The 9,212-nt window shown below is 32.7% G+C and overlaps 1 pseudogene; it reads right to left on the bottom strand.

Moving 5' to 3' along the window:
* Positions 1-290: 290 nt before the first annotated feature.
* Positions 291-4,161, bottom strand: LOC149171981 (dolichyl-diphosphooligosaccharide--protein glycosyltransferase subunit STT3B pseudogene; annotated as a pseudogene).
* Between the last annotated feature and the right edge of the window lie 5,051 nt (positions 4,162-9,212).

Here is a 9,212-nt window from a genome sequence, read left to right as displayed (position 1 = left end):
AAATGTGCCAAGTGCCAGTGAAGGCAAGGGCTTTGTGTGGTTGAACCATAATTGTGGGTTTGTGGATGACCTAAAAATAGGTTGATGATTAAAAGCTTGGAGAATTTTTTTTTGTGTGGCTGACCCATAATCATGGGAGTGTGGCAGACCCGCAACCATGACAAACAAAGGTCTAAGGATAGAATTACTCTATAATGCTTGTGTACAAACTATGATACTAATAGTGTGTGGCCTAGTAAGTGGAACTCGTGATTATTTGCTTGTGGGTATGCCAAGGTATGGTAGAAATATCACCACCAATTAACTGGTTTCTTATATTTGTAAATTCTCACTACTCGATTAGATGTTGTAATGGCCTTATCCAAGTACGCAAGTTTCACATTTTTGTTTCCTATTTCAATACCCGTCACTTAATACCACCTAATAGGCTTGCCATACTCATTACCAATATCCCCTAATTTGTAGTAGCATAATTTATATAAAATAAATTTAAACATTTTTGGAGTTACCTCTTTGTCAACATAGTACACTCCATTAACAAGATAATAAAAATCCTTGATAAGAAACAACGACACCTCTAATTCTAACCATGGATATTTTTTTTAATATCATCATAATTATAACTAGTAACACCTCCAAATAAAACCAACATGTAATCCACATCGAGTGATTTCATGAAATAATAGTTTCATTACCATATGATGGCATTGATCACCCAATAGTGTGTATCATTCCATGTATTGTTGTCAACAATAACACTTATGTTTACCATTGTGATTTGATATTCCCACCATGACATTACCCTGGCATCATGAGGGACATTTTGTCATAGCCATAAGTACACTTCACAATAGTCATCAAAGATATCCTTGTTACCATGGGAACTCATACTAGCTATAAATATAGAGGAAGACAAATATGCCTCTGATGTCACCCAGGTGTAGTGGGTGACATATCTTGTAAGCAAGTAAAGTACGCCTAAGAGTATGATCCCTGCATCATTTCTCTGGAATGGAAATGTTTGATCTGCATACACATTGGTAGATGTCTTGAAATCACTTGAGACTTTATTGTAAGTTGTACATGTAGATTCATGCTTACTGTGAACTAGGTTGGACAAGCTTTTCATAGTTGAATATATTGTTATAGCACTAATAAGGAACATAGATGGAGTTGTGACAAGGATTAGATGAACCATCACTCCAACAAAATATAAGTTAGTAAGGCCATATAACACAACAAATATAGTTGCATCTTTCAATATTTTTGAAACAAAAGTACATCCCTGATGGAAAGAAGAAAAGCAAGATGTGAATTTCAAGCATAAATGGTTGATACTCTTAGTTGGAGGAAATGATTGATATATGATATTTTGGATATGTTGGATCAAGAAGGGATTCAAAATGTCTAGTCTAGGGAGAGATATATCCAAATTCCATGCCAAGTCCTAGTGTTAGTGCCTCTTCTCCAACTGCACTAGTCGTAATTTTCTTAAAAAAGTATTGGAAGGGTTTTGGATCATCTAGCCGATGTTTAGCCCAGTTTACAAAGTAAAATAATTGCAACAAGAAAAGGACCCCATGGAAAGCATGTGCTCACTAGACTGCACATGTTGAAAGTGCACAAATCATATTTTCATCACAAGCAGAATTCCCAGTACAATCACAATGAATATCTCTCGGTCATCATAAGTACCGCAACATATATAGGAATTAAATTGATGATGAAAATATAACTTCCCCACGTAGAAATCATATGAAAGTAAGTGAAAGTTGGGGTGATTGACCGGAATATGGATCTTTACTGGAAAATGAGCAACCGGAGTGGTATTTGACTATCAACACATAAACGTCTCTTATATACACTTAATAGCTAAGAAATATGAGAGTCCAATAAAGAAGAGTTGCAGTGACCGTAAGACCAAGGTAAGTAGTTCCTCTAATGATTCTACCTAGGGGATACCAATTATTGATATTGAACTAATTCTAGAATTCATGTAAACCTTTTTCCTACAAGTAGAAAGTGAATATGTAGTTGAAATATAGATTGAACTTGTGGATCATGCTTTCGTAGAAAAGCACAATTAACAATCTCATTATAAATGTAAGGACATATTTTAGGCAAAGAATTGCCATGAGCAGTAGTAGCTCTTATTGTTTGGCTTTGACCTTGAAATTCTTCATTGAGAGCTACAGGGTTTCAAGCTTTAGACTTAGAGGTGTGATTTATATATATCAATTTTATTTTCAATTTCCCAATCATTGAATTAATAAATTAATCACATATATTCTTTAGTTCTTTAGGGCTTCTACTCAAAGGATCTAATGTGCATAGTTTCTTAGGTTGAAACTCTAGTTCTATAATTGTGTAAGTAAGTTATGTCATGGATAGAAGCATCAATAAAAGGTATTCTCAGCCAAGGGTACCCAAAAAGTTGTAGATTGGAAAAATTTATGGTAGGAGGAAAACATATCCACCTTGGAAAATCTTATAAAACCTTGATTAACATGGAATTGCAACTCTCTTTGATACCACTAATCCAAATCCTATGGCCTAAGATCTAAGAGGCTTGAATGTTGAGAGAGAGAGGAGAGAAAGCACAAAATATTACCTGAATCTATTCCAAAAGAAAATATTGATAAAAAAATATACATGGTGAATACATCAAAACGTATCCAAAGAAATATAAGTATGTATTAAATGAGGAAAACCTTTTCAACTACATCATGGTGGATAAATCTCTCCTTTTGAAAGTTGAGGCCCATTATTTGTAGTCAATTTAATATCTTATTGAGTTACATCATTCAAAATCATGGGAAAATTCCATGGGTGGATGCCACTTTCCATTCAGATCACTCCAACTGAATTTTTTGATATAGTGGCTTTTGCTTCTATTTCAAATCGACTTTTACAACATTTGATTTAATGAGTGGTAGTTCATCAAATGTTATACTTATTGTAATGATTATTTTTTGGACATTAGGATCCTAAAATCTATATCCCTTTGCTACATCATTATAACGAATAAAGGCATTATTCTTCGATATGGGGTTTAACTTCAAATGCTGATTTTTAGGAGTAAGAGCATAAGCTTCACAAGAAAACTTTTAAAATTTCAATAATCACAAGGATGAAATTTCCATACTTCTTTGCAAATTTACAATCTATTCTACTTGATGTTGATCATCTTACAAGATAGCAAACATTAGTGATCACTTTTTCCCACAACTCTTGTTGCAAATTGGCATTGTTGAGCATGCTCTTTGCTCTTCTTATAAGAGTATTGTTCATGCAATTTTCCGCACCATTTTGCTAGGGAGTGTATAAATTGGTTTTGTTTCTTTCAATCCTACCTTATTTGCAATGTTTTTCAAATTCTAAAGATGTAAACTTACCTCTGTTATTTTCTATTAAACATTTCATTGTTCTACCTATTTTTTTCTACTATAACTCTAAATTATTTAAAAATATTAAACGCATTAGGTTTTCTGTTGAAGACATAAACCCACATTATTCTAGAGAAATGATTTATAAATGTTACAAAATACGATTATACCTCAAAAGAAACATTAGTGGATTACCCCCATACATATGAATGGATATAATCAAGAGTAACTTTCATAATATCATTTCCTTTTTCAAACTTCTATCTACACTGCTTTCCAAAAATATAATGTTTGCAAAAATGATAATTCTAATATTTTGAATTTGGAAGTAATTTTCACTCAATTATTAATGCCATAAACAAGTGTATTTATTCACTTCCTCAGCTACCACCACTACTTCACTAATTTGACTATGTCCTTCTAGCTTGTAAAGGTTGCCAATATTTGTAGTCTTCATAACCACCAAAGCACCCTTCGACACCTTTAGTGATCCATCTCGACATGTAAATTTGTAACCTCCAAAATCAAAAACAAAAAAAAAAAAAAAAATCAATTATTCTTTAGTTCAGGAACATGTCTAACCTTTATTAGTATCCTTATAAAACTATCAAAAATTTTACAACCATACAACCATCTTCTAATTCTTCCAATCCCTACAACCATACAAGAATTATTATTTCCCATAAGAAAAATACCACCATCAACATCTAGATATGAAGAATATCAATGTCTATGTGGGCACATGTGATGAGAACCACCTGAATCTAACACCCATTCTTCACAGTATTAATGGATGTTACAAATGTACAAAGCTTCATAAATCATACATATACCTAATTCAACCAGATTTTCCTCCTTTTTCAATTCTTCCATGGAACTTCCTCTTCCAATAATATTTCTTGAGATGCCTTGAGTTTTTATAGTACTAGACTTTGATATTAGTCTTCTTTCTTTTTGAATTTTATCTAGGTGTACCTCTTAATGTATCTCCTTTTTCTTTGGACTAACCTCTACCCACCATTACTTTTGGTACGGATGCTTCAACATTGGATTTTCATTGCACTTCCTCATACAACAATGCTCCAACAACATAATCATATTCGAGAGTATTCGTTGTACTACAACTAATGAAATTGAATAAATGATCCCATAATTTAGGAAATGAAAATGATAATCTAATTTCCTTATCTTTGTGATCTATTTTAACATATATACTAGTCAATTGACACATAACAATGTTAAATACATTTCAATGATTTGAATTTTTTTGTAGTTTCTTTCATTTTTAAGTTGTACAATTGGTTATTTAAGTTTTTTTCAAGGAATTTATCATATAAAGGCTTTTCATCTTGCTCCATAAGCCTCTTGATGTTACTTCTCTAATAATATTAAACATGACATACATTATAAGACATAACAAAATGGCATAGAGAGATAGATAACCATAGAAAAAAATAAGGCAACAATATAAAACTTCGAGTAGATTGGTAGCTAATTCACTTACCCAAAGGCCTTCTTATAAATTTGAATTGGGTTCACTTGAAACTAAATACTATAGAGAAAATATTAAACTAATATGCACACATAAAGGAAAGATAAAAAAATTAAAATGCAATCAAATTGGAAGCCAAAAAAAGTTACCTATAACTAAGCATAGATATTAATTTTGGACCAAAATAATGAAAAAAAGAGTTGCATCCTTATCTAAGGAACACTCCTCAAACATTGTATTGGTTATTTAAGTGTTTTTCAAGGAATTCATCATATAAAGGCTTTTCATCTTGCTCCATAAGCCTCTTGATGTTACTTCTCTAATGATATTAAACATGACATACATTATAAGACATAACAAAATGGCATGGAGAGATAGATAACCACGGAAAAAAATAAGGCAACAATATAAAACTTTGAGTAGATTGGTTGCTAATTCACTTACCCAAAGGCCTTCTTATAAATTTGCATTGGGTTCACTTGAAACTAAATACTATAGAGAAAATATTAAACTAAGATGCACACATCAAGGAAAGATAAAAAAATTAAAATGCAATCAAATTGGAAGCTAAAAAAAGTTACCTATAACTAAGCATAGATATTAATTTTGGACCAAAATAATGAAAAAAAGAGTTGCATCCTTATCTAAGGAACACTCCTCAAGCATTGTATTGGATGGGAACTCCTTGTTTCATATTGGTAGTGTTCATGTAATGAACTATGAAACCGTCATTAGTGACTTTTTTGTATGATGTTATCATCTTTTATTAGGACTTATTGATCCCTACGACTAGTCAAAGCCTTGGAGTGAATGTCATAGGGTTCCTTTTTTTCAAAGGTGGTACTCCTCTTTAAGATATTTCTCCTATATAATTTATATGTTGCCAAATCCTAGAACCAAATAGGGTGCACCAAAAACTTTTGGTCAATAAGGACCAACCAAAAATCTCCATCATTTTTAATCTCCATCGACCCAACTCCTTTGGATGATATATATCCTCTAATTTCACAAGGTTAAATTTCATATATCCTTTTTCCCTTGACCATAGAAAATTTGAAATTATGGCATTGATCTTCGTAATGCTGATTTGAGGAATTTGGTATAAGTGGAACTAGTACATAGGGATGTTATGAATGATCACTTGTGCAAGAATAAGCATGTCGCTGCTCAAAAGCCACATGTGTGACCACATGGAAAGTATATGTTTGAATATCTTGATGATCCAAAGCAGGTATTTGACTAAATATTTTCTTGGCTTGAGAAAATAGCAATATATAAAGCCCTGATCTAATGGAGAAATATCAATTCCAAAAATGGAAGCAATATATATGAAAATGTCGATTTGGAATGAAGCATATATAATCAATTATTAGGACCTATTTATATACACATCTCCAAATATGAAAAGGATGTTGGAAACGTGACTCCATTGGTTCATCAATACCTATCCTAGTAAAAGGACATCATCCAAAAATAATAGATGATAGACACAAGTGTTTCTATTAATCTACAGACCAGAAAAGACATCATTATTTAGAGCCCTCTTTATAAGTCTACTCAATTTGTCAATAACTAAAATGAATAATAAAGGTGAGAGGGTACAACCCTATCTCAAGCCTCTATGTGTAGGAAATAAATTTGATGAAATCCCATTTATAAGTATAGCATAACAAACCAAGGTCATGCAAGACATGTTCCACTCAACAATGTCGACTAATAGGCCAATCTTGTGAAGCATAAATCTAAGAAAAGTCTAGTCCATGGATTCATAGGCTTCATGGATATCTAAACAAAAAATGATGGCTTTCAACCTCTTCGATTTAATAGAGTGTAAGAATTTTTGTGCCACAACAACTACATCCTATATATGTTTGTTTCTTAATAATCTAAATTGCCTAGGTGAGATATGTTCAAATAGTCTTGTTCTGATCCCGTTGGCGATAATCTTGGAGATCAATTTATGTTAGGTCCCTATAATACAAGTGATTCCCCCATTACTATTGTCGATGTATCACTTCTTGTTAATTTTGTTCCCATATTGTCCCCATATTGTTATTATTGTGCCCCATAGATTCCCACTATTATTATTTTTGTGCCTTTATATTATTATTGTTAGGTCAGCTTTGGTTATGTTGTGACCCCTTAGACTCCTATGTAAAGAAAAAAGGTTTTGTCATTTGAATCGTCTAAGAATTGTTCATTTGTGTAATGTAAAGGAGGTTTCCCCCTCGAGGAGGCTTATTTCTAAAGCATTGATCTATCTTTTATATCTTTTTGTGATCTGGTTTCCTAACATTTGGTATGAGAGATTTGGATTCTAGGGTTTCGTTGCTCCAAACAAGTCATCATGGAATTTTTTCTATAACTTTTCTTCTGTGATGTTTTAGAAGCAAAAAGAAAACCATTTGAGCTGAAATCATTATGAACTTCAAGTCCATTTCAGAGCTTGTCTTGCTATATTTTCAGAGATATAATTCGAGGAAATTAGGGTTTTTCAGACCCTTGAATTACATTCCAAACATGTGACCTTGGGAAAATCATCATAACTTTCGCTTTGAGCATCCGATTGAATTTTCATAACAAGTTACAAAAAGAGGAAAAATTGTAGTTTTTTTGGGTATCATTTTCAAAACCTAAGGTTGAAATAGTGACCTGCGGCATGTCGTACATGTTCACTCTACTAAACTCGTCTATACTCAGGTTGCCGTGGAGATTTAGCATAACTCGTCATTGGAGAATCCAATATTGATCAGACTTGCAGGGTTAGAAATACTACTCAGAGGGTTATCGCAGGACAAAATTTCAAACATTGGAGATCCACAATTACAAAGATACATCAGATTCAATATCGAGCTCCTACAAAGTGAAAAAGGGTGTGTAGTTTTTTTTATTTTTTGCATTTAAGCTTGGTTTGAAAAATTAGTTTGAAGGAATTTAAAGGGTATAGTGAAGCACTATTATCGGTAATTGATGCTTCGAGGAAATAAAATAGAAACACATAGTAAGCAACCTGAAATATCTATCATGAATCGTGAAGAAGAAGAAGAAATGCAACATGATATATCAAAATTACGAGACCAAGTGCAACAAATTTCACTCGCACAAAAATTAACAGAAGCTATGATGGAAGGTTTAAAGAAATATGTAGAAGCTAAGATGTATGGCGTGGAAGATAAGATTGATGGTTTAAAGAAATGCGTAGAAGATAAGATGAATGATGTGGAAGCTAAGATGGATGGTGTGGAAGATAATATGGATGGCGTGGAAGTTAAGATGGATGATTTAAAGAAAGGCATGGAAGATTTGAAGACAAATTTGACAAAGTTTCTACAAGAAATGCTTACTAATGGCGAAAGGGTAGTAAAGGAAACTCATGATGAGAAAAAAATAAATGTTAATCATGATTTCATAGACTCTAATATTGGATCAAAGAACCACCATGTTCAAAATATATATATGAGGAAGTTTGATGGCAAGGATCCTGGAACATAGATACTACAGATGGAGCAATTTTTCGATCTCCATAATGTGCAAAACACATAAAAGGTATGCATTGCAACTTTATATTTGTAACCAAATCAGTTTGTATGGTATCCATGGCTTTTCTCTCGTAAACAAATTGTCACTTGGGCTATTTTTACGGATGGAATGATAGCACATTATGAGGATACAAAAAAACACTTTTTTAGCCAATTGATAAATCTCAAACAAAAGGGTTCAATGATGGAACACATTGAGGACTTCCAAAAATTGAATATAAGGGTAAAAGATATTCCATAGGAACATAGGATTGATGTGTTCATACGGACTTTAAAAGATAACATCCAACATGAGGTTCGCCTTTGGGAACTAGATTCATTGGAGAAGGCATTCAAGTGGGCAAGAAAAATGGAAAGAAAAATTATGGCAACAAGGAAGCCTACCACTCACAATCATAAAGATGTAAGTGTTGTTGCCCCCAGCCGTCCACAACCTACAAGGTTGACACTACAACAATTGGAAGAAAAAAGAGAAAAATGGCTTTTACAGTTGTGATAGAAAATATAGTAAAGGTTATAAGTGTGCTGAGAAGAGTTTCTTTTACATAGATTGTGAAGAGGAGGAAGAAAAGGAACAAGAAACATAAAAAGAAGAGGATATACACTAGTAAAAAACCCTAGAAAAAGAAGAAATGAATCCGACCATATCTTGTAATGCATTGGCTGGAATTACCACTCCTCAAACTATCAAGATAGAAGGGCATATCAAGAAGAAAAAGGTAACAGTGTTGATTGATTCAGGAAGTACGCATAATTTTATTTATTGTAAGATAGCCAAGGAATTGAATTGCTTTC

This window comes from Pinus tabuliformis, chromosome 4_2 (genome assembly GCF_031772625.1).
Source record: "Pinus tabuliformis cultivar Carrire ecotype Pingquan chromosome 4_2, CPIR1, whole genome shotgun sequence".
Classification (NCBI taxonomy): Eukaryota; Viridiplantae; Streptophyta; class Pinopsida; order Pinales; family Pinaceae; genus Pinus; species Pinus tabuliformis.
The sequence above is the reverse complement of the archived record's forward strand: the minus strand, read 5'-3'. Positions and strand labels throughout refer to the sequence as shown.